Source organism: Panthera onca, chromosome E3 (genome assembly GCF_046562875.1).
Source record: "Panthera onca isolate mPanOnc1 chromosome E3, mPanOnc1 haplotype 2, whole genome shotgun sequence".
NCBI lineage: Eukaryota > Metazoa > Chordata > Mammalia > Carnivora > Felidae > Panthera > Panthera onca.
In genome coordinates, this window is record NC_138354.1 from 19,660,485 (window position 1) to 19,683,794 (window position 23,310).

A 23,310-nucleotide genomic window follows, 5' to 3' on the forward strand; every position below is an offset into this window, starting at 1 on the left:
CCTGATCCCTGGGATGCGAAGCTGGAGGACCCAGGTCTGGAGCTGCTGGGGGGCCAGCTTTGCCACCATGCGGGGAGCGCCTGCCTGAGAATGAAGCAACAGAGAAGAAAGGCAGAGCTGTAAGGCGGAGAGGTTTCTGATGGCTCGGGGCACCTGGATCCAGGCATGACTAAAGGCAATTATACTCCTGACCGTTTGTTTCATGCATCGATACATTTCCTTTCTGGCTTGAGCCACTTTGAGTTGAGTTTACGTAACTTGCAACCTTAAGATTCCAGATAAGTATACCCGCTCGGGCCCGGGCACCACGTAGGGTGCTGGCACGGGGCGAGTAGGTTAGAGTGAAGCATCAGGTAGAAGGTGTGAACCTACACTTCAGGAAGGCAGATAAAGTAAGGAGTCAGGTGACCAGAAGTCCGAAAAGCCAATGTCAGCACTCCAGCATTTCCAAGGAGGGCATGGCAGTGGGGGTTAGGGTGGGTTCCTGGAGGAGGTGACACACAAATGGGCTTTGAAGGGGGCTGACAATCCAGTAAGAAACCCAAGAGCTCCTTGAAAGCAAGCCTCATGCTTTAGTCACCTTGGTGTTCCTAGCACTTAGCCAGGGTGTGACAAATGGCAGGTGAGTAGCGCTTTCCGTGTTGGGCAAGTTGTAAATTTGTGTCTCTTGGCTTTCCTGAACGTGACCCTTCAGGCACAGTTATTTCCTCGGGGGCTTGTGTGAGGTAGCATCGGCCCCGTTTTAGCGATGCAGAGACTGATGGCCAGAAAAGAACAGTGATTTGCTCAAAATCGCACAGAAAGTCAGTGGCGGGGCGGCACTAGAGGCCAAGGTGCAGGGTGAGGTGTGCTCTCCCCCCAACAGCCAGGGCCCCAAGCTCAGCAGAGATGGGTGTGGCTGGGAGTGCCACCGGTGTGGACAGAGTGGCGGGAGGTACGAGGATAACGGTGATAGCGGCACAGGGGAAAGTGATATAACTGCCAACACTAAGGATCCCTGTTGTGTGCCAAGGGCCTCACAAAAATCAACTCATCTAAGCCTCCCAACATCCTACGACACAGGGACTATACTTCACCCCAACTTATAGATGAGAAAATGGAGGCCCAGAGCAGTCATGTGACTTGATCAAGATCATCCGGTCAATGGCAGAGCGGGGATTCAAATCCAGGCATTGTCACTCCAGTGTCCGAAAGCCTAACCACTCTGTTTCATTGACCCTAAATTGATATAGTACAGATTATCACTCATATTCTCAGTATGCCAATGCTTTGCATTGCTGCTGTCATCCAATCTTCACAGCAACCCCATTTTACAGATCGGGACACTGAGGCTCAGAGGGGGTCTGTAGCCTGCCTAAGGCCACTCAGTCGGTAAATTGCAGAGACCAGGACTGAACACTAAAGTTCCCCTGCTCCGCTTCTCTCCTCTCCTCATCTCTCCTCTCCTCTCCTCTCCTCTCTCTGGCCCCAGCCTTCAGCACCACAGGTGAGGACAGCACCCAGGCGGGCCCAGTGCTAAGTGCAAGGTTAGGAGAGGCGGGAGCTGGGGAAGCAGGCAGGGTGGATGGACCACTGCAGACCTGGAACTCAGGCCTCCAGGGCTGGAAAAGGATGCACGGGTATACTGCCACTGATTTAACCAAACCCCTAATGGGTTGTGTTCAACTTTTTTTGCTACTACAAACAATGAGAAGCCTGCACATAACTCATTTTGCTGTGTGCCAATGTGTCTGTAGGCTCAATTCTAGAAATGGGTTGCCAGGTTAAAGGGTGAGTGCGTTTGGAATTTCTGTAGAATGTTCGATTCCCCCAGAGGGCTGTGCCACTGGCCTTCCCCCAGCCGTGTCGGAGAGAGCTGCTTCTTGGTGGAGCAGGGCAGCGGCCACCAGCTCCTTCGCCCTCTGTGGGCTTCTGTATCAGAAATGTGGGGTGGTGGTGGGGAGATACGAATAGGTTTCTCACTTGCTTGTTACTTGCATAAAGTAACTCTGGAGTCAACATCAGACATTAATAAAGGTGCTTGACCACCCTTGGCACTCACTCCCACCTCCTCCTTCAGCTACTGCGGTAACCTCCTGTCTGGCCCCCCCACCTACCACAATCTATTCTTCTTTTTTTTAATTTTTAAAATGTTTTTATTTATTTTTGAGACACAGAGACAGAACATGAGCAGGGGAGGGGCAGAGAGAGAGGGAGACACAGAATCCGAAGCAGCCTCCAGACTCCCGAGCTGTCAGCACAGAGCCTGACGCGGGGCTTGAACTCACGGACCGTGAGATCATGACCTGAGCTGAAGTTGGACGCCCGACCGACTGAGCCACCCAGGCGCCCCTACCACAATCTATTCTTGACCCAGCGGCCAGGGAATCTGGCAGAGCCTACTCAGGTCGCATTGTTCCCACCATCGGCTCCCATTTCATTCCAAAGTCCTTACAAGGGGCCTCAACTTACCCCTCTGACCTGTCTCCTCCCTCCCTCTGCTCCACACACACTGGTCTCCCCGCTGTTCCCCCAAACGCGCCAGCTCCCGGCCTGGGGGCTGTTCTCTCTGCCCTTAGATGGCTCCGTGGCTCCGTTCTTCCAAGTTCTGCTCAGATGACAGCTTCTCAACCAGGGCTACTCGACTGCACTCCAGTTATCCTGCTCTAGCTGCCCCCAGGGGAGGGTATCACTCTCTAGCGTGTTATAGAATTTACTGACTGGCTCTATCGGTTGTGGCCGTCTCTCTTCCCCACCAGAACTTAAGCACTAGGAGGGCAGGGACTTTGCTGGGCTGGTTTTGTTCACTGCTGATCCCCCAGCAGCTAGCACAGTGCCTGCACAACACAGCACTTAATCGATAGTTGGTGAATGAATGAATGCATGAATGCATACATCCCTGGGGAGAGGCGTGGGAACTGAGTGACCAGAGGCAGGGCAGGAATGAAACTTTTCACTAGGATTTCACAGTCCTCTTGGGTCTAGGGAGTAAAAGGAACTAGGCTCAGCTGGTGGTCGAGGCAAAGCCAAAGGAAAATGCAAGGGGAGGCCATGTGCATCCACCTAGGCTCAACAGCCCAGGGCTGGGATCCCCTGAGAGGGGCCAGAGGAGGGGTGGCCCCCGGGAGCCTCCTGGACACCCCACCCTGAGCAGAGCCCTCTCTATGTCCCCACGGCAGGTGCCGTAGTCTGGCTCTCGGCTGTTCACCACCTTCCCTAGAGGGTGTCCTTGATCCTCTCATTTGTTTGTCCCACTGAAGAAATCTGTTCACACGTGGGTCCTCCTATCTGCTGCCAGAGAGTGGGGAGACCCAGAGCCTGGTCCCGCTGGCCCCAGAAGGAGGCCTATGGGGTGCTTGGAAAAGCACTTGCCCCTGCTGCTGCCCCCAAGGAGCTCTGGTCAGCCACCTGCCTTCCCTTCTCTTCAGTCTTCCAGTCTATGAAATGAGCTATTTAGTGGTTCTTATCCCTTCATTGGTCACCGAAGGTTCACTACCCTCTCCTCTGAAAAAGTCCACAGCTACCCCATGCACACTTGTATGTACGACATCGGGGGGGGGGGGAGTGGTCAGAGCCCCAGGGAGCCCTCAAGAGACTCCAGATAAGGCCTCTCCCTCCCCTTGGCCTTTCAACACAAATATAAACTCTAGCAAACATTCTATTCTGGTCAAAAGGAGAAAGAGAAGAATATTCTCAAATCACTTCCTTGTCTTCCCCCTTGTGCAAATTCCAGCTCTATCCCTTCTTGCTGTATGACCTGAGGCAGGTTGTGCCACTTTCCTAAGCCTCAGTTTGCCTGTCAAGAAAATGGGGCTGAGAATGCCCATCTAACGTGGTGGACCCCTGTAAGAATTAAATGGGCACTGGCTGGACAGAGGGTCCTGGGGCCGTGGTTCTGTCGTGGATTTGGCACAACCTTGCACCACCTTGGGTAAGACCACACTCTGACTTTGTCTCGGCTTTCTATGCTGGAAATGGGGGCTCTGCTAAATCTCACCCCCTGAACCCGCCTGAGCCAGAAGGGACTTTGGAGGCCATCTGACCCAGCTTCCCCATTTCCCAGGTGAGGAGGCTGAGAGAAAGAGCTGGGACTTCAACAAGATCAAGCAGGCGAAACTGGAAACGACCTTCTGGCCACTGCCCTCCCCACTAGGGGCAGCCTAGGGTTCCCCTCGCTGTGAGGCTGGGCCTCAGCCTCCCCTCCCAGCTGGCGCAGTCTGCCCCTTCCCTGGGGCACATCCTTGGCGGTTATTAATAGCCTGTGACGCTGTCTGCCTGCAGCTGGTGCCCAGAGCTGGAACAGGCTCTCTGCTCCTTTTTGCCCTCCTGGCAGGACCCTGGGTGGGTGGGTGGGGGGGAGTCCTGGGCCTCATCCCTCCCCACAGGCCTGAGGGCCCAGTCCCTGTGGCAGCCCCTGTGGGTGTGGGAGGTGAGCCCTGTTGCCTGGGTGAGGCGGGCGGCCCAGCACCCGGGGAGTTAGCAGGAGTGGAGGGCCGAGAGCACGGAGGTGGCCTGCCACTGGCTGACTGGCCCGGGGGCCCGGGCTGGGTGTCCACCAGTGGAGGGGTGGTGACCACCGGAGAGACAACAGGGTGAGCAGAGGCTCCCTGAAGAGACGAGCCCTTCCCTAGCTATGCCCTCCGCTCTTCCCCGAGCCTCTCTCTGCTCTTCCCCGAGCCTCTCTCTGCTCTTCCCCGAGCCTCTCTACACGGGGTGAAACGAGGATGTAGCCTAGCTCAGGAGACACATTCAGGCACCCCTGGGTAGGGCCACCACCATTTCTCGTCACAGAACTCTGGGTAAGTCACTTGTTCTCTCTGTGCTTCTGCTTCCTCATCAGTAAAATGGGGATAATATGGTACAAGTTAAAGTATTATTAGGGGAGCCTGGGTGGCTCAGTCAGTTAAGCGGCCGACTTCGGCTCAGGTCATGATCTCGCGGTCCGTGAGGTCGAGCCCCGCTTCGGGTTCTGTGCTGACAGCTCAGAGCCTGGAGCCTGTTTCCGATTCTGTGTCTCCCTCTCTCTGACCCTCCCCTGTTCGTGGTCTGTCTCTCCCTGTCTCAAAAATAAATAAATGTTAAAAAAAAAAAAGTATTATTAATAACAGCTAACATTTATGAGCCACTTAAAGTATAAGTTCTTTAGGTATGTAAAGACTCATTTAAAACTCACAACAGGGGCGCCTGGGTGGCTCAGTCGGTTAAGTGTCTGACTTTTGGTTTCAGCTCAGGTCATGATCTCCAGGTTCGTGAGTTCGAGCCCCGCAGCAGGCTCCACGCTGATGGTGTGCAGCCTGCCTAGGATTCTCTCTCTCTCTCTCTCTCTCTCTCTCTGCCCCTTCCCCACTCGCACTCTCTCTCAAAATAAATAAGCTTTAAAAAATTAAAAAAACAAAAACAACTCGCAACAATCTTGGGAGGAGCTATTAGTATTCCCATTTTGTCCCTTAGAGCTCAGGAAAACCGAGACTCAGAGGATGAAAGATTAGGTGACGTGTCCTGTGTCACAGAGCTAAGAAGTGGCTTAGAGATGTCTGTCTGGCTCCAGAACACTCCATGAATACTTGTTGTCGAGCATCTACTTTGTCGAGCATCTACTATGTTCTGGGATCTGGAATACATTCATGAACCAAACAAACAGCCCTGCCCTCAAGGAGCTTATGTTCCAGTTTGGAGGCAGACAATTGTAAGGGTAGGTAAGAGATGTAGGTCAGAGGGCCTAAAGGAGAAAGCAAGGCAGGGAGAGGTGAGGGAATGTTGAGGGTGAGGGATGAGACTGTAGACACTGGGTGGTGAGAAAAGGCCCCACTGACAGGACTACAAGCATGTGGATACTGTGGCGAAAGCACTTTCTCGGCAGGGGCTCGGGGAGCAGTGGGGAGGCCAGCGTGGCTACAGTGGTAAGGGCGAGGCACAGGTCGAGCAAAGAGTGACGATGCCATGTGCAGGGTCTTGGGGGCCGCGGCAAGGACCTGGCTTTCACTCTGTGAGATGCGCGTCGAACACCTGACTTGAGCAAACCCTTCCTGAAGCCAACCTGCGTGCCAGACTCTGGGAGGCCAAGAGACGCTATGAACCTGACCTCGCTTCCACTTAAGAGACTTGGAGTCGAGCCCCCCACCGCCTTCCACCACTGTCCCAGGCGTGGGGCTGAGGAGGAAGGGGCGAGGGAAGTCTTAAAAGCTTCTGGGAAAGTTTCGTGGGCCTGCACTGCAGATGCCTCCATGGCCCCATGTGAGCAGAGGTGTGGGAGCAGGAAAGCAGAGCGATATGTCCAGAACTGCAGCCAGAGCCCAGGCTAGGTCCTGTCGGCTCCTTCTGGCTGGCCTTGCTCTGTGAATTGTGTGCGAATGGTCTCAAAGTGGGCAGGATGTTCCGTGAATCCTAGATGTGGAAGCGTGAATAAAGACCTTCACCTCTGAGCTTCCATTTTTTTTTCCCCTGTAAAAGTGGGGGCAACATTCCCTCTCTGCTCAGGGCTTGTGGGGACTCACGTTCACAGCACGTCACAAACATTCATTCGCTTCATCCTCCCCATGACCCCAAAAGGCAGGCATTACCACCATCCCTTTTTGTAGGTGAGAGATCTGAGGCACAGAGAGGTGAAGCACCTTGCCCAAAGTCACACAGCAGGGTCTAGAGGTTGTGCTTTTCTCCACTAAAATATGTTAACTGGGGGCCTCGCCACCCCTCCTGGAGACACTTGGGAATCAGGGCTGGCAGATAACCTGAGCCCTTGGGAAGGGAAGATCTCTCTGCAGGGCAGTGGGCCCCCGGCTAGAGAATGGGAAGCCTCCCTTCTATGATGGGGGAGTCGAACAGACCCAGGGGAGCTACTCTGGGGTGGAGATGTGTGCAGTCTCTCTGGGGCCTGACCAGGAGGAGGGGGAAGAAGGCTCTGTCTTGTCCAGTCCCCACACCCCTGTCCCTCAGGGCCATCCCAAAGATCAGAGGCGGTTGGAACATTCTCTGGCTAATGTCACAGAGACAGCAGGGGGAGGGGGGTCATTGTGGCTTCCTCTGGCCTGGCCCAGCTCATTTGCATACCCCGAAGGGTGTGGCAGAAGTGACAGAGCAAACACTTAAGTATCAGGCACTGTTAAAAGCACTTCACTTGTAACAGGTTCGTCTAATCCTCCCCATAACTCTAGGAGGTAGGAGGTTGGAGCTATTTTCACCCCTACACTACGTCGGAAGGAACTGAGGCACGGGACAACTGTCTTGTCCAAGGTCACATGGCTAGGCAACGGTACAGGTGGGATTTGAACCCAAGGAGTTCGATGCCAGTTTCACCCAAACATTTGGTGGCTCATAGAGGTGGGGAGTCAAAATCCTCGCTCTGGGCTAATGTGCTGTTCTCAGCACTAAATGAGAAAGCATGGTGCACTTGACATTGAAAAATGTTCCACTGCTTCTTCCCAAGCCTGATATTACACGGCTCCCCAAGTGGGGGCTGAGCTGGGAATCTGGACCTGCCCTGTCTCCAGACTGTAGCCAAACTATGTAAGGGCTCTAACTGGACCCTTCAGGCCCACTGCTGCTGCTTCCTGAGACCAGAAAGGGGGCTCAGGGGAGCAGGGGAGCGAGTTGGTGGTTTGGGTGAGACTCAGGATCTGTTGGAGAGGCTGGTCCTGGCTCTGGCCTGATGCCCAATCGCCGGGGGCAGAATGCCTTGGGAACTCAGTCAGCAAAAGCCCGGCAGGTGCCTCACCTAGAGAGCAGAGGTGGGAAGGAAGACGGCCTTAACTACAGAACTATGGCCAAGCAGTCCTAGATCCCACCCCTTGCCACAGGGTAAGGTTCTGGAAAGGCCCTCATAGACTGTCAGGCTTGAACCCCACCCCATCCTGCCCGGACTCGTAGCAGGGCCATGCTTCATACTCTCAGGCACCACTGGCTCTCAAACACTCCCTTCCCCTTTCTCGGGGATAGCAGAAGCCCTGTGGTCTCCCCAGACTGGCTATGGGAAAACCAAGGCTGCATTATCACCAAGGCTTAGTCACCCACTTACCAATGCCCCTTTGAATATAAGAGACAATAGTTACTGAGGACTTTTGACATGCCAGATCTCATCCTAGGCCCTCTCTTCATGCTTTAGCTCACTTAATCCCCCTGATGACCTTGAGGGAGATATCATCCTTGTTTTGCACATAAGTCAGTTGAAGCTCAGAGAGGATAAGTGACTTACTCAAGGTCACACAGCAGCTATGTGGGAAACCCTGGCCGAGTCCAGAGGCTGTGATCGTAACCATGGTGCTTTGCTATCTCCTTTGACCTCGGGTTTCTATAGACCTTCATCCAGGAAGACGGTACACTCCCTTCCAGGGCCATGCCCAGTGGCTGGAGCCCAGTGCTGGCCCCTAGCCCCTAGCCCCGCCACTTGGCAACACCCATTGGCTTCATTAATGCTTAGGGAATGTCAATAATTTTGAGGGACTCTTGCATCTAGGCCCCCATCTCTCCTGCCTGACCAAAACTTAAAGCAGCTTGGACTCAGTCCTAGAAAGTTAGAGCAAGGAGTGAGCTTATAGCAGAGAGAACCTCTAGTCCAATTCCTCTGGACACCTGGGTAAACTGAGGCCCAGAAAGCAGTCCTCCCCCAAGAGTCCTCGGCAGTAGCTGGGCCTAGCGCCTTGGACTTTTGCTCCTGAAGTGGAACAACTGAAAACAAGTTTTTGGTGGGTGAATCCTTCTAGCACAATGAACGGTCACAAGACAGAGCCTAGGGTAAAAGTGGGGCCAGGCTGGGATGCTGTGGCTAGAGGAATTCAAGTTCACTTCACCACTCAGCCCTGGAGGGACATTGCTCTGTGCAAGTTCTAACTTGACCACGAGGGAGGCAGGGAACACCCGCATGTGCAAAACACACACAGATGAAGGTCACCTGCTGAGCAAACATTTTCTGGCCTCCCCCTGGGCTGGCAAAGCCAGATGCCTACAGGAGGGGGTAGCAGGTCACATAAATGAGTAAGCAGGCCAGTTGAGGCCCTGGGGTGAGCTGGAGGGCAACTGCCCTAAAGAAGTTGGTGACTCTTCAGCTCTGGCCTGGGGTTGCCACACCATCAGAGTCTTTAAGAGGCTCCAAAAATCAGTATTTGTATATGAAATTGTATGTGTTTTTTTTTTTTTTTAACACTGGTAACAAATGCAAACATGAGAAAAACACTGATTGGCTCAAGAAAATGCGTCTAGAAGCTGTATTTTCCAACAGGTGCTGTACAGCAGGCTGGGCTCTAGGATGGACACAGCCATTGCAACCCGGACAAGATAGACCCGGTTCCGTCTCCCGGAGTTCAGGGTCTAGGTGTGGAGACAAGGTCTCGCAGCACATGTAGACACGTGCCACTGTCTCCAAGCCGCCAAGCATCAACCAATCCAGCCCAGCTCTGCACTCTCTCTCTGGCCAGGTCAGATCAAAAGGGAGGTGGAGGCAGAAGGCTGTTCCTGAGCCAGCCTATGGCAGGACTTCTCAGGTTGAGGGAACAGCCCCCCAGTGGCGGGAGGGAGTCAGAGGACACCCAGAAGTGTAAGAGGTGAGTGAGGAGTGAGGGCTGATGTTTGAGAGGCGGGTTAGGGCCAGAGGGCTGATGTTTGAGAGGCGGGTTAGGGCCAGAGGGCCAGTGTCGGGCCTCAACACAAAGGGCTTGGTCCTGTGCTTTATTCCAGACTCAGTGGGGAGCCACTGCAGGTTAGGGAGGAGGGGAGATCTTACTCCCCGTCCCCTCTTGCCTCTTGATGGTTTTCCCTAGGCACGGTGAGTCAAATCTCCGCAATTTAGCGTCAGGCTCCACTCCCTTGCCTGTGGGTCATATGATAAGGCCCCGGGGCTCCCGGGAACCCATTGGAAATGAACTCCTTCAGAGAGGGAGAAGACACACCTGGGTGCTCCTTGTGGCCCAACTGTGATCTATATACTGCAGAGTGAGTGGCTCACTCTCTGTCATTATCTCTGGGAGATGCCACACGCTTGCCCAAGGTCACCCGGTCTTCCGAGCAGCTGGCCCCTCCACAGCTTGGGCTGAGGGGGTCTGGCCTCAACTGTCCTTGAATGTGCAGGAGGGGCTGCCGGAGGTCTGGCCTGAAGCACCCCAACCTCTTCTCCTGCTAGTCACATCCTCTCCCTTGGGTCAATGCCAGCAGCAGGTGGGGTGGGGGCACTTGGTATTGGGAACGGCGGAGAAGAGGGATCAGCCTCCAGGCTCAGGGCCCCCAAGAATGCAGCAGGATGAGGATCAGATGCTTCAGGTGTGGGGTCAGAACTGGTCAGCTGGACCTGACCAGGTCTACCTCCACTGGCCCAACAGAGAGTGGTCTGGGCAAACGAAGAGCAGCCCCAGGGTCTTACGACCAGAAAAGACCAGGAAAAGGGGATCAGGATGTCGTGGGGGAAAAACAAACACACAAACCCTTGACTCCGTTGCCTGGCACGTCACAGACACTAGCTAGAGGTTTGTTGAATGAAGAAATGAACAAAGGAACTCCCAGTGGGGCTCCCTGTATATCAAGTCCTGCCTTCCTCAGCATCACTGCCTGCCTGCAGAGGGCTCAGAGAGAAGAGACTGGGGGAAACCCCAGCAGCCCAGAGTGTGTTTCCTCAGCACCGTCCAGCCCCTTCCCAGGATCTCTGATCCAGAATTTCAGGGTACAACATCCCCCGGGCCTCTCGTCTTCCCACGAGCTGCAGGGCCTGGGGTTCGGGACGTTACTGACAGCCAGGCTGGGCCCGGCTTTGTAGAGCCTGGAAAGCTAAAGCAAAAACCTAGAATGGTCCCTGGGCCGTCCAGGACACGGTGATCCAACCTGAGGTTTGGCCCTGGGTATTTATGGAGGTCAGGAGGAGAAGGCAGTCTCGGGTTTGCTGGCCCTAGGGCACATGGGGACAGAAAGGTGCCCTGACCCGAAATGGCTTCTTCGTCCAGACTACCTCTCCTCCCCAGAAACCAGTGCCTCACTTTGGAAAGAGCTTGCCCCCTCCTGCAAAACATACAAAGTATGGCTTGGGGGCGACCTTCCCTGTGGCCTGGGTGGGGGGCAATGGAGTCACAGAGAAAATATGGGATTCCCACCCGTTCTCTCAAACACGCCCCTTCCTTGCCCTCTCAGAGACAAAGACACACACCCAAAGCCCAGGCCATCGCCCTAGGGCCACGCACCGCAGGCCCCCCTCACCTGTGGACATCCCCAAATCTCCTCCCAGGGGGACTCCGCTTGAAAACTCAGCCCGGCCTTGCGGGGAGGGGTGTAGATGCTCCAAGGGCCCAGAGTCCAACAGCTCCGGGGGGGGGGGAGGTGACTCTCCACCCTATTCCCTCCTCTCCGTGGCATAAGGGGCTCTGCCACTACTCCCCTGCGAGGTCGGGGAGCAGCGTCCAAACCCCAGGGCTAGGGGTGGGGGGTGGGGGAAGGGAGAGGAGGAGGGGGCGGCTCCTCCAGGCGAGACACAAAGAGACGTCCTTCAGCCTCGGCTCCATGGCGACGCTGGGGAGGGGGCAGTGCGCACCCAATACTTCCTTCCCCACCTGGAGGGCTAGGGACCTCGGCGGCCACTCACCTGGGCCCGGCTTACCTGGGCTGGGGCCGCGGGGACGCCGCGGCAGGGGGCCTGGGCGCCGTCTCGGTTTCCGTCAGCCCGGCCCGGGGGGGGGGGGGGGGCTCAGGGCGCCACAACCATGGGCTGGGATGAGAAGGGCGCCGCGAGGGGCTCAGTCGCCTGGGTCCTGGAGCTTTGAGGGGGGCCCCGAGGCCTCTTGCTGGTGAGGGATAGCTCTTGCCGTCCTCGGTTCCCTAGATTTGGGGTTCCTGTGTACCGGAATTGGGGGGGTCTAGGAACCCCCTGATCTAGGGGCGTTCTGAGCTGAGTCTTCGTGTCTTGAGGTGTGGAGTTGTAATGACCGGGTTCTTGACAGGGGGTCCCAGCAGTGCCGGAGGAGGGGGTCACTGCGTTCTAGGTCTTGGGGGGGGCCCGATTGAAGAGGGGGAGTCTTAGCCGTACCGTAGGGAGGTCACTGTCTTCCGAATACGGAGGAAGTCTCCGCTTTCCCCAGCTGGGGAGTAGCTCTCTGTTGGATCTGGAAGGGGTCTCCCGCTTTCTTGGGGGTCTCTGGGTCCTGGATGTGGTGGAGGGGGATCCCCGCGCTCCCCGGCTGCGGGGGCTTGCAGAGTCCCGGCCACCGGCAGGAACTGGGAGGAAGCCCCTCAGCCGCTGGGGGGCTCCGTTGCCGCCGCTACGAGCAGCCCGGCTCTGCGGTCCCGGACCCCGGCCTGGTCCGGGCTCTGGCTGCGGCTCCGGCTCGCGATCCGCCCGGTTCTCGGGCCCCGGCCCCGGCGCCCGCCCGGGCAGCGCTCCATCGCTGCATCGCGGCTCCGCCCTCTGGCCCGCGCGCACCTGCCCGCCAGGCCCCGCGGCTCCGCCCTCCGGCTCGCGCGCCGCCGCCCGCCCCTTTGTCCGCCCTGCTTGGCGCGCGCTTTCGCGCACGCGCACTCCCCTCGGCGCGCGCTCTCCCTCCCGCCGCGCCCTCCCGCCGCGCGCCGCGGGGCGCAGATTCTCCCCGCGCCGAGGGAGCCGCGCGGCGCCCCCACCCCGCCTTCCGGCCGCGCTGGGTCCTAGCGCCCGTGGGCGCCCTCTCCACCTTCCCACCCCCGTGTTTTCTAGGTCAGAGCCCACGAGGGGGCAAGAACGAGGTTAGAGAGGACTCGAGGGAGTCTGAGAGGGTCACCTGGTCCAGCCTCCCGGGCCCTACGGGACCAGACTGCCCTAGACTGTCCCAGTCTGTTCTTGTAAGGCGGAGCATGTGTCTGTTTCAAGGAGGGAAGCAGCCAAGCTCTGCAATCGCGTGTGCATTCATTCATCCATTAGCCTGTCTGCCCATCCAGCCAGCCAGCCAGCCATCCATCCCTCCCTCCCTCCATCCTAGTTTGAGCCAGACTTCGGAGAGCTACCAGTCTACTCGGGGAAGAGGTCGTCAACTGGGGCCTCGGGGGCTGTGACCAGCCCAGGTAGGGTTTGCGACTCCCGCTGTGAACAGTCGGTGACTAGTCCTGGAATGCTGCTGATAAGCTCAGCGCTCACTGGAGAGAAAAGAAAGGGGATTCCAAACAGAGGGAGCAGTGTGTGCAAAGGCACGTGTGAAGGAGCATTATTTGATACTGGAAACTGGCTTGGAAGGAGGTGGGGTAGATGAGGTTGGCGATGAGATAGGGACCACTCGTTCCCCCCCCCCCCCCCCCCCCCCCCGCCCCGGGCCTTACTCCCTCTCTTACCCCGATGGGTAAGAGCCACACTGTTTCATTAATGAGAAAGCCCCGACACACCTTCCATATTTCCTCTCTTTGTTCAGGCTGTTTCCTCCACCCAGCATACTCTTCCCAAGCACCCTGTTTTTTAGATCTTTTGGAACAAGGGATCGTAGACTCAAGTACCTGTGGGTCACAGAAATTAGTGACTGGGCTCAGGCGTCAGGTGACCGGAAGTGGGGGACACGAGGCAAACTGGAGCGTCATGGGCTTGTATGGACGGATGATTTTTCAAGAGAAGCAGGAAGCCCATATAGTGTCTTCCAGCTTTTCAATATTGGAAACTCATTCCCAAGTTTGGAAATACTGAATGGGCCAAACGAAACACACTTTGGGGTCAAATCTAGCCCAGGGGCCATGATTTTGCAACCTCTGCTCCTGAGAATATTGCCTCAGTTCCCAGTTTTTCTCGCTCCTGCTTCTTTCTAGACTCTTTTGTTCTAGAATCCAAGTACTATGTGACCATCAGCTCTGCAAAATACAAGATGGATTGGGTTGCTCCTTTGCATAAAATTGCCAAGGACACCCTGTTACCTCCAGGGCGAAAAATCGAACCTCCTTATCCTGGTGTTTAAAGCCCGTAGACTTTGGGCCTCTACCCCTTTCTTTACTGAGGTCCCCTCTTCTCCATTAAGCCTTGAACTTAGCCTAGAATGTGTGCTTTCTCATAGCGATGTGCCTTCATACGCTTGGTTTTCTTTGTTTAGAAACATTTCCCCCCTCTTTTTCGTTCTCTGAACCAGTTATCCTCTGAGATATCTCTTCTATGTCTGCCTTTTCTCTCTCACCCCTCCCTGTCCTGCTAATGTTCCAGAGTTTCAACTTTCACCCTTTGTTCTACTCCTCTCCAAGTAAGGCCTTATGGACCCAAACTAATGGAGGGGTTTGGGTTATGGGGCAGGCAGAAGCGGGGAGAGGAGAGGAGAGGAGAAAGGAGAGGAAGGAAATGTGTTCCTGGGTCTAATAAACCGAGAGGAAACCGAGACCTAGAGAGGGGGTAGGAGCAGAATCTGGCCTTGAAATGCTCTCAACCACAGTTATTAAGGGTTATCAAGGCCACCTTGTGCAGAAGCCTTCCCCGATTCCTCACCTGGGGCATTTGATTACCTACATTTAGAAAATGTTTGCTAAGATGTATTGTGGGTATTCAAACCCCCTTCCCCAAACCCCCAAGCTCTGCAGGGTGAGAAGTCCTGGTCCCCAAAGGGGGTACACTCTGACCAGGGGATACATCAAGGGTCTCATTCAAACTTAAGCTACGGCTGCTGCCAGGGTACTTTAGACCCCATGTGTTTGGAACTGACAGGCAAGAAGAGCGAGTCCCTTCTCTGACAGTCAAAATCGACCCTAATCAATTACTAAAAGTTACTAGAAGTACCCCGATTAGTTACTAGAAGAAGGCAGGGCTGCTTTTACAAAGTGGGAGCCGGGAGAAATACATGTGGAACCCAGTGAACCACTGGAGTGATCCCTTGGTTATGATAACCTAGAGCTTAGACCCTTCAGGACTGAAGGGTTGGGTCACAGCACCCGGTGATCCATCAAGACCAGGGAAGGTGATAGCTGAGAGTGTGGATAATTAAGAATGGAGAGTGAAGGGGGAAAGGACAGGTACCGGTTACCCGGTTACGGCCCCGAGATCAAGTACAGGAAGGGGGGAGGGGCTATAGTTCACATCACTAACCACCCTCCTCACAGTTTCCATTTAGAAAGAGAGGCATCCACGGAGGAGCTGTGTGGCACGAGGCGGGGGATGTGGCAGCCACGAAAGTGCACCATCCAGACCTCTGACTGCGGGGCTGGTGACTGCCCAGGGCAGCGGCGATGGGGTCTCTCCACGGTTCACAGAGGGGTCTCCACTTTACCTTCCTCTAGCTGGTCCCAGTCGATGACGGTGCAGCCAAGACACCAAAGCATCCAGCTCCTTAGAGACACAGAGCTTCCCTGATGGGCAACTAGGGATCGAGGACTTCCCACTGGCTCCATCAAAACTTTCTTAGCATTCTCATCCCACCTTCCTTCCTTCGATCCTCATTCCAAGCTTTGGATCCGTTGAGCCCGACGGTTCGCCCAGCCTCCCCCGGCTCCCTTCTGATTTTCCCGCCCAGGCATTTTCCCCAGCAGGATGGATCACTTGCACATCTGACCCCGTCTTGGCCCGCTTCTTAGAGGACTGAACCAACACAACATATCTGAAGACAGGAACTAAAATAGCTATGCCTAACGCTGCGGTCCCTTTTCCCTGACACGTGGGGATAATCCAGTCTTGCCAGCTCAAAGTTTTGCATCCACAGCATTGCGGCCCTTCCAGAGAGGGTCTTGGTGGGTATGATCTGGGTAGCAGAACACAAAGATAAAACTCAGCTCTGATTTCCATAATAACACAGAAGAGACATCGGGAAACCCCATTTGGGTTTCCTCTGCCTGGGGCCCACACCCTCTTTGATGCTGGGGAGTCCTCTTACTCCCGGGCAATCAGTTTGCTGCTCCCTGTTCATGGAAGCTCGTGAGGCCAGTGACCCCAGGACTTCCCTTTGGTTGCCTCTTGTATTCACTGACGAATCACAAATCTCTGTTGTGGGGATCAGGGAAGGAGTCAAAACAGAGTCCCCGTCCTTTAGAATATATACCTCCTGTTTCAAACTATACGAGTTTGGGTAACTCAACCGGCCGTACTGAAAGTGATCTGTTAAGGTGGTATGTCGGCCAGGGGCGCCTGGGTGTCTCAATTCGGTTTAGCGTCCGACTTCGGCTCAGGTCATGATCATGCGGTCCGTGAGTTGCAGCCCCGAGTCGGGCTCTGTGCTGACAGCTCAGAGCCTGGAGCCTGCTTCGGATTCTGTGTCTCCTTCTCTCTCTGCCCCTCCCCTGCTTTCTCTCTCTCTCTCCGAAGTATTTATTTAATGACTAAACATTAAAAAAATAAAAACTAAAAAAGATGATGCATTGGCCATATTGATAGTCCCCAAAGCTGGGGGAAAATGATGGCATTTGGGGATCTCCCCAGAGTGGTCTATGTTCTATGATGCTCCTAATTGCTCACGTTGTCAGTTATAACAAAGAGAAAGCTTCCTGGCCTGTTGGTCCGCATTACGATGGTACGGGAAGAACCTTCTGCCCTGATGGCCACCTGCACAGGATACTGCTGCTGGTGCCCAACTCGTCAGCATGATCAGAGATCCTGGTGGCACTGGTGACTGAGTAGTTCGGAGGGCTGATCAGGTTTAAGAAGCTGAAGATGATGACGTTTTGAGCAGAGGTTATGGAAGGCGTTCAGCGCCAGGAACAGGAGCCCCCAGGGCCCCTGGGAGACACAGGTCAAGCTATGGCCAATAATGAAAAACCAACAGGTCCACCAGAACCCAAGATGGATCGGAAGGAAGACAGCGGGGCAGCCCGGGACATAACAGCGGCTGCAGGTAATGGATCTTTGAATCTCTCGTTACCTTTTTTGGAGGATATATTCTGAAGTGAGAAACACAGTGTTCCAGCAAGAGTCCTGAGGAGCTCCCCACCTCCCGCGTCCAAAGACAACTCTGTGACCGCGGCCAGCAAGATGGCACCGGATAATGGCAAGTCCAGAATAATGGCGGTGCAGAGAGGGAAGGGCCTGCTTCTTTATGATTTCGCAGAGCTGCTGAGTTGTACTTGGAGCGGCTTTGAAGGGAATTCTCCTCCCTGTAGCTGAAAGCTTGCCAACGGACATGAGAAAAATATCTCTAAAATCGTGAGAGTGGTTGCTCCCGGAGATGGGATCCAGGAAATGGGACTGGGGTCGGGGTAGATAATGGGAATTCGTCTTTCTGTGTCACGTGTTTTCTTTCTTTCTTTTTTTTAATTAAAAATATCTGACACAGGGGGCGCCTCGGTGACTCAGTTGGTTGGGCGTCTGACTCTTGGTTTCGGCCCAGGGTCGTGAGTTCGAGGCCCGCATGAGGCTCTGTGCCGACAGCGCGGGCCTGCCTGGGATTCTCTCCCTCTCTGCCCCTCCCCCTCCCTCTCTCTGTCAAAATAAATATATAAACACTAATTTAATGTTTATTTAAAGCCAGATCCAGGAAGGATCTAAAATGACCCCACCTCTAGGGGCGCCTGGGTGGCTCAGTCGGTTGAGCTTCCGACTTCGGTTCGGGTCATGATCTCGCGGTTCGTGAGTTGGGGCGCCGCGTCGGGCTCTGTGCTGACAGCTCGGAGCCTGGAGCCTGCTTCCGATTCCGTGTCTCCCTCTCTCCCTGCCCCTTGCCTGCTCACACTCTGTCTCTATCTCTCAAAAATAAACATTAAAAGAGTTAAAAAAAAAAATGACCCCACCTCTCCGTCTCTGAGAAACACAGGACTGGGTAGTACCTTTCGCTCTCTGGCCCCCTGCCCCTCACACCTGTGGCACTCCTTAGGCCTGGATGTGGCTGTCAGTGTGGATGTGGAGTGCGGATCTGATACGTCCTCCCGTCCCCCCCCCCCCGCCCGTGTTTATTGCAGAGCATCAAGAAGCATCCTCTGGAATCCTCGGAACAGAAGCAGAGCTACTGAGAACCGCTTCAGTCCCAGCTCCTTCGTCGGGGAGGGGTCACCAAAGCCATCCCCGGGAACGCAGGCCTTTGGAAGGAAACACGTGCTGTCTGGTGCACGTCCCCCGGGGTCTGGATTTAATGATGTCCTAGTTTGGGTTTCCCAGAAACGGACCCTGAGACAGGGATTTGAGAGGAAATAGTTTATTTGGTAGGTGATCTCAGGTAGGGGAGTGGAGAAGTGAGCCAGGAAGGCAAGTGCACACTGTGGGCGACAGAAAGGGAATCCCAAGGGGGAGGGGGCTCTCAGAGACGGTGTAGGATGCCTACCTGCGTAGACCACGTATGATACTCCAGCCCCCCCCCCCCCATCAGGCATCAGTGAGAGCGGCCGTGGGGGATGCGAGCCGAGGAGCAGGCCCGATCAGATAAAGCCCCCAGGAAAATAATGAGAATGCTGGCAAGTAGAAGTGGGGGAAGGGCCCAGAAAGACTGGATGGGGAGCTGACGGTGGGACCAGCCACGACCAGCACTTACTGCCCCGGGTCCCGGGGCTGGCATGATACGCACATTGCCAAGTGGAGTAGAACCCTCTTATCCGGCTTGGGGACCCATTTTCCTCGACATACCCTTCCCTATGCACTAGGGGTTCTCGGCGGCGGCGGGGGGGGGGGTTTGCCCACCTGTTCGGCTCTAGGAGGGGGCTTGCGACCCAGAGCCTACCAGTGTATTCCACCCCCCTGGCCATCGTGATTGTTTCTGAGATAGGCCTGTGCCCCAAGCCAGGCCAATAGGATAGAACTCTCCTTCCATTGAACTGTAGAGAGAGGGAGAGGTAGGTCTGGAGTTAGTACCACCGGGGAGACTCAACCAGAGGACGAGGCCAAAACGGCAGACGGCAGAGCCGGGAGCCGAAGAGTCAAAACCCTCATGCCATCACCTGAGCCCCTGGACCTAGCCACACCCGAAGACTCCGGACTGTTCAGGTCCGTAACCCACTAAAGTTCCTTTTGCGCTTAAGTCAGTTGGACTTGGGTCCCTGCCACTTACAACCCCAAGTTCTTTACGCTGCGTATAAATGTGGGTTTCTAAAATGTTTACAAACGCAGGGGTAAATGAAAGATTCTGCCATCTGTCCCCATACTCACTATTTCCTCAGCATCCAGGTTGTGAAAGGGAATTCTCAGAGGGCATTCAGCCTCCCCAGGAGTAGGAGGTTCAGATCCTGGGAGTCCAGCTCGGGCTCCCTAAAGGCAATCGTTCCTAAGGCCACACGAGGAGCCGGGTAGGTTCACAGCTGAGCGTGCTGGTGGGTTCCTGGGCTGCCACAGGGGGCCCCTTTCCCTTTAAGTTGCAGGAACCTCCGGGTTCTTGGCCAAGACATGGAGGCAGTCATTCATTCATTCACCCTTGATAATAGGCACGAGGATAAATAGGTGAGTTACGCAGACAATCCTGGCCCTCAGGAGCTTTTGGCCTAGTGGGGGAGACACTGTACTCATCACACCAATGAGTGGCAAATTCTAGCTGAGACCAGACTACCAACGAGCGACAAAGGTCGGGGCTTTATGGAGGAAGTGACGGCTGCACTGGGATTGCCAAGAGCGAGCAGGGGCTACGTAGGTAAAGGGTAGGCAAAGGGCCTGTCTCGGCGTTCAAGCCCTTTCTCCCCACTTCTGATCCGTCTCAACCAAGCCATCCTCACCTCCTCCTCTCCCCAGGTTCCATTCGATCTCGTTTCCTTCTCCCTCCCTGTCTCCCTCCCTATCATGATTTCGCGATTTCTGATTTCTATCTATTCCTGCCTGTGGGCTGTCGCCTGGGAGGGGCCCTGTCCTGGTGTCCTGGGACAACAGGGGGGGTTGGGAGAGGGGTGGGGGTGTGGGGAGGGACACAGGGCAGAGGTCTGGGTGGTAGAAGGGCCCGGGGGCCATGCCCCAATCTATTCCCAGCTTCGTGGAGGCTCTGACTGAGCCTTGAGCCTGAGCCGGGGCCTGGAGGAGGTGGGCAGGGTGGGAGCAGGAAGGGGCTGGGTGGAGCCAGGCCTGCAAGCCCTAATTAAGTCAGTTAATTAGGTGGGGAGGAGAAGCCTGTGGGAGTTAATGAGCTTGGCTAATTAAGTGGATCCTGGAGAATGGCTCAAATTCTGGTGGCTTGGGAGGGATGGGGGCTTAGGCAGGATGGAGGGAGGGGGAGTGGGATGCCTGGTGCCTCCCAGGTGTCACCAGGGTCTGTCTGCGGCCACCACCGGGGTCTGAGGCCACTACCGAGAACTTCAGTGACCGTCGGGGTGTGCAATGCCCCCCCTCCCCCGCCCCTGCCACCAGGGACTGGTCTAAAGTTACCATCAAGGCCCAACGCCCTCACCAAGGGCATATATGCTATTGACATCTGGGCCTGAGGTCATTATCGAGGCCTGGTCCCGCGTCACCCGTCCCTTGGGGGTTCAAGCTAGGTTCCCTTTGAGCAGTTCGGGGGATGGGGACAGAAATTGAGCCCTGACCCAAGAACCCTTCAGGGCAACCAACACAATCCCTGTGGTGGGTGGGGAGCCATGACCGCCACGCCCACATGCCAAGTTTAAGTCTGCAAAGCATTCCCGCTGTCACTGCCAGCAGGGAGAGCTGCAGGGCTCTTGTCCCAGCTCACAGATGCGGCAACTGAGGCCAGGGAGGAAGGAGCTTGCCCTGGCTCTTCCTCAGCCTCCTGCTCACGGTGCAGACCCGGGAGGCAGGGCCGTGGGGGTGGGGGGGGGGAGGGGAGGAAGAGGACAAGGGAATGTTCTCTTCCAGGCCTGGAGCCAGTCACCTGCTAGGCCACCAGCTGTTCCAGGAGCCTGGAGGCCTTCTCTTGCTTGAGCCCTGTTTCTCTCTGATTGTGGGGTCCTGAAACGCCACCACCAGGGATCCTGGGGCGGTGAGGTGTACCTGATACCAGGGCCGGCTACAGAATGTGGGCCTCCTGTTCAGGAAGCAGAAAGAAAGCTTTTCCCTTCTACCCAGCTCGCGCGCGCGCTCTCTCTCTCTCTCAGCCTGTCATGGTGGTTTTTTATTTGCTATTTAAGGCCATGCTCCCTCGGGCGTGGGGATATGCGGGGGCCAGTGCAGACCCTCACAGGGGCCCAGGGCCACCCCGCTGCACACTTGGTGTGGAACCTGCCTGCACCCAGGCCCCTGCCCTACAAAGACCAGCCCTGGTGACTGGGTGGGGGCAAGGAGTGGGGAACTGGGAGCCGCCCCCCCCGCCCAGGGGGGTGTGGGAGGGTGGGATTGCTTGTGGCACAGGCTCCGTCCTCCCAACAGACCCCACTTACAAATTCAAAGATGAAATTATGAAGAATTGCCCGATGCCACCTACAGAGCAGCAAACCCCAAGTTCGGGGCCCCGAGTGACGGCACTGGTCACACCCGGCCGGACACACACAACCTGACGGTCCTCGCAGCCACTCTGCACGCTCGGTGAACTGCCCCCAGTTCACCTACTTGCTCATTCATTCATTCATTCATTCATCAAGTATTTATTGAGTGCCTCCTCCACGCAAAGAACAAAACAGAAAAGATCTCTGCCCTCATTCATGCTAGTGAGGGAGAGAAGGCAACAAATGGGGTACCTGAGTAAATAATTATGCTTCAAGGGATTCGAGTGAGGGAAGAAACAGAGCAGAGAGGGCAAGTCCTTGCAGAGGAGGTTACATTTGAGCAGAAACTTGAAGGGGAGGGAAGGAGCCATACCGATACGAGGGGTCCAGTAGGCCAGCCACGGGCAACAGCCAGTGTAAAGGCCCTGGGGCCAGAGTGTGCGTGGTGGTGGTGGTGGTGTTGGGGGGGGGGGTCAGGAACAATGAGGAGGCTGGTAAAGCATGAGAGGAGATGAGAGGTAATGGGGACAGTTCACTCAGGGCCACCATAATAAGCCTTTGGCTTTGACTCTGAGTGAGGTGGGAGTTTATTGGAGGGTTTTGAGCAGAGGAGGGATGAGCTTTCGGCGTTAACGGGCTCCCTCTGGCTGCTATGGGACAGATAGCCCTGGGGGGGGGGGGTGGCAGGAGAAATGAGGAGGCTCCTCACCCAGTTGGGTGAGAGAAGACGGCATCTTGGAACAGGGCTGCAGGAGGAAAGGTAGTGAGAAGTGGACCTCTGCTGACAGACTGGACGAGGGGGGTGGTGTGTGTGTGTGTGTACAGTTTACCCTGGGTACCTGGACCATGAATTTCCACGAACAGGTGAGGACACTAAGCAGCTCTCTGGTCCCCAGGATTCTGTGCCCTTGAGAGTCGGCTGTCATTTTGGGGGCACCCCCCCCTCCATACCTCTACATTTCTGCCTGCCTCGGGCCAGCTGCTGCAACGTGGAAAAGTTTACATGAACCCTATGGATGGGGGACATGGCCTGGGCAGGGACAGCGGTAAACCCGAGAGCCCTGGTTCATCTGAACAGTGAACCGGTGACCCTGTGACCCACTGTTGTCACATGGGAATGTGCACTCAGGCTCTCAGAGCTTGCAATTTTTCAAGAGACGTTGGAAATCTAGATCTTAGGACGCAATGCCCTGATTTTTTAAATATTGGCAAGTCAATTCTTTTAATATTTACTTATTTATTTGGCGGGGGGAGGGGCAGAGAGAGAGGGAGAGAGAGAATCCCAAGCAGGCTCCATACTCAGTGCAGAGCCGGATGCCGGGCTTGATCCCACAAGGGTGAGATCATGACCTGAACTGATATCAAGAGTCAGATGCTTAACTGACTGAGCCACCCAGGCACCAGGCACTGAGGCACCCAGGCACTTACCCAGGCAAGTACATTTTTTTCTTAATTAAAAAAATTTTTTTAAAATATGTATTTATTTTTGAGAGACAGAGAGAGACAGAGTATGAGCAGGGGAAGGGCAGAGAGAGAGGGAGACACAGAATCCAAGCAGGCTCCAGGCTCCGAGCTGTTGGCACAGAGACTGATGTGGGGCTCGAACCCACGAACCACGAGATCATGACCTGAGCCGAAGTCAGACGCTTAACTGACTGAGCCACCCAGGCGCCCCAGGTAAGATTTTGATGTCAGGGCAGGCTATACCCCTGTGTGGGACCAAAGATAGGACAGGGGCTGCTTCCATAGGCCCTCTTCCCATAGCAACATCTGCATCTGGGGTGTCTGGAAACCCAGATCCCCCTGGGGCGTGGCTTGATAGGTCAGCTCTTGGCAGGTCTAGGCAGGAGCCGGGGTGAGGGGCCATTAGAACAGTTGGCAAGGAGTGACCCCTGTGAGCCCTTTGGGTGCCAGGCAGTGGCATAGCTCCAGGGATGATATGGTTCCCAGGCAAGGGTTGCCGCTGGTCCTCTGGGCACCCCAGAGCAGGGAAGAAGGTACAGTGGCCAGAAGGGTGAGACCGTGGCCAAGAATGAGCCATAGGGTGAGATTTGCTCCAAGACAAGAGAACCAGCATGAAGGGAAGGCGCCTGGACTTCTCCTTGTCCCTGCCCTAGAGACCACCCTCTACCCCAGCCTCTGCTGTCCCCAGACTCCCCCCAAAAAGCCCAC

General features: G+C 55.6%; 1 protein-coding gene across 2 annotated transcripts in view; it reads right to left on the bottom strand.

The window, feature by feature from the left end:
* The window catches only part of SBK1 (SH3 domain binding kinase 1), a 49,331-nt gene that overhangs the window by 12,557 nt on the left and 13,464 nt on the right, over window positions 1–23,310 (bottom strand). The window contains exon 1 of one of the 2 annotated variants that reach the window (XM_078440113.2): window positions 11,546–12,443. The exons of the other annotated variant lie outside the window; for it this stretch is intronic. The gene's annotated coding sequence lies outside the window, so the exon portion shown is untranslated. Of the gene's footprint in view, window positions 1–11,545; window positions 12,444–23,310 lie in introns of those variants that run through there. 2 annotated transcript variants of the gene reach the window in all.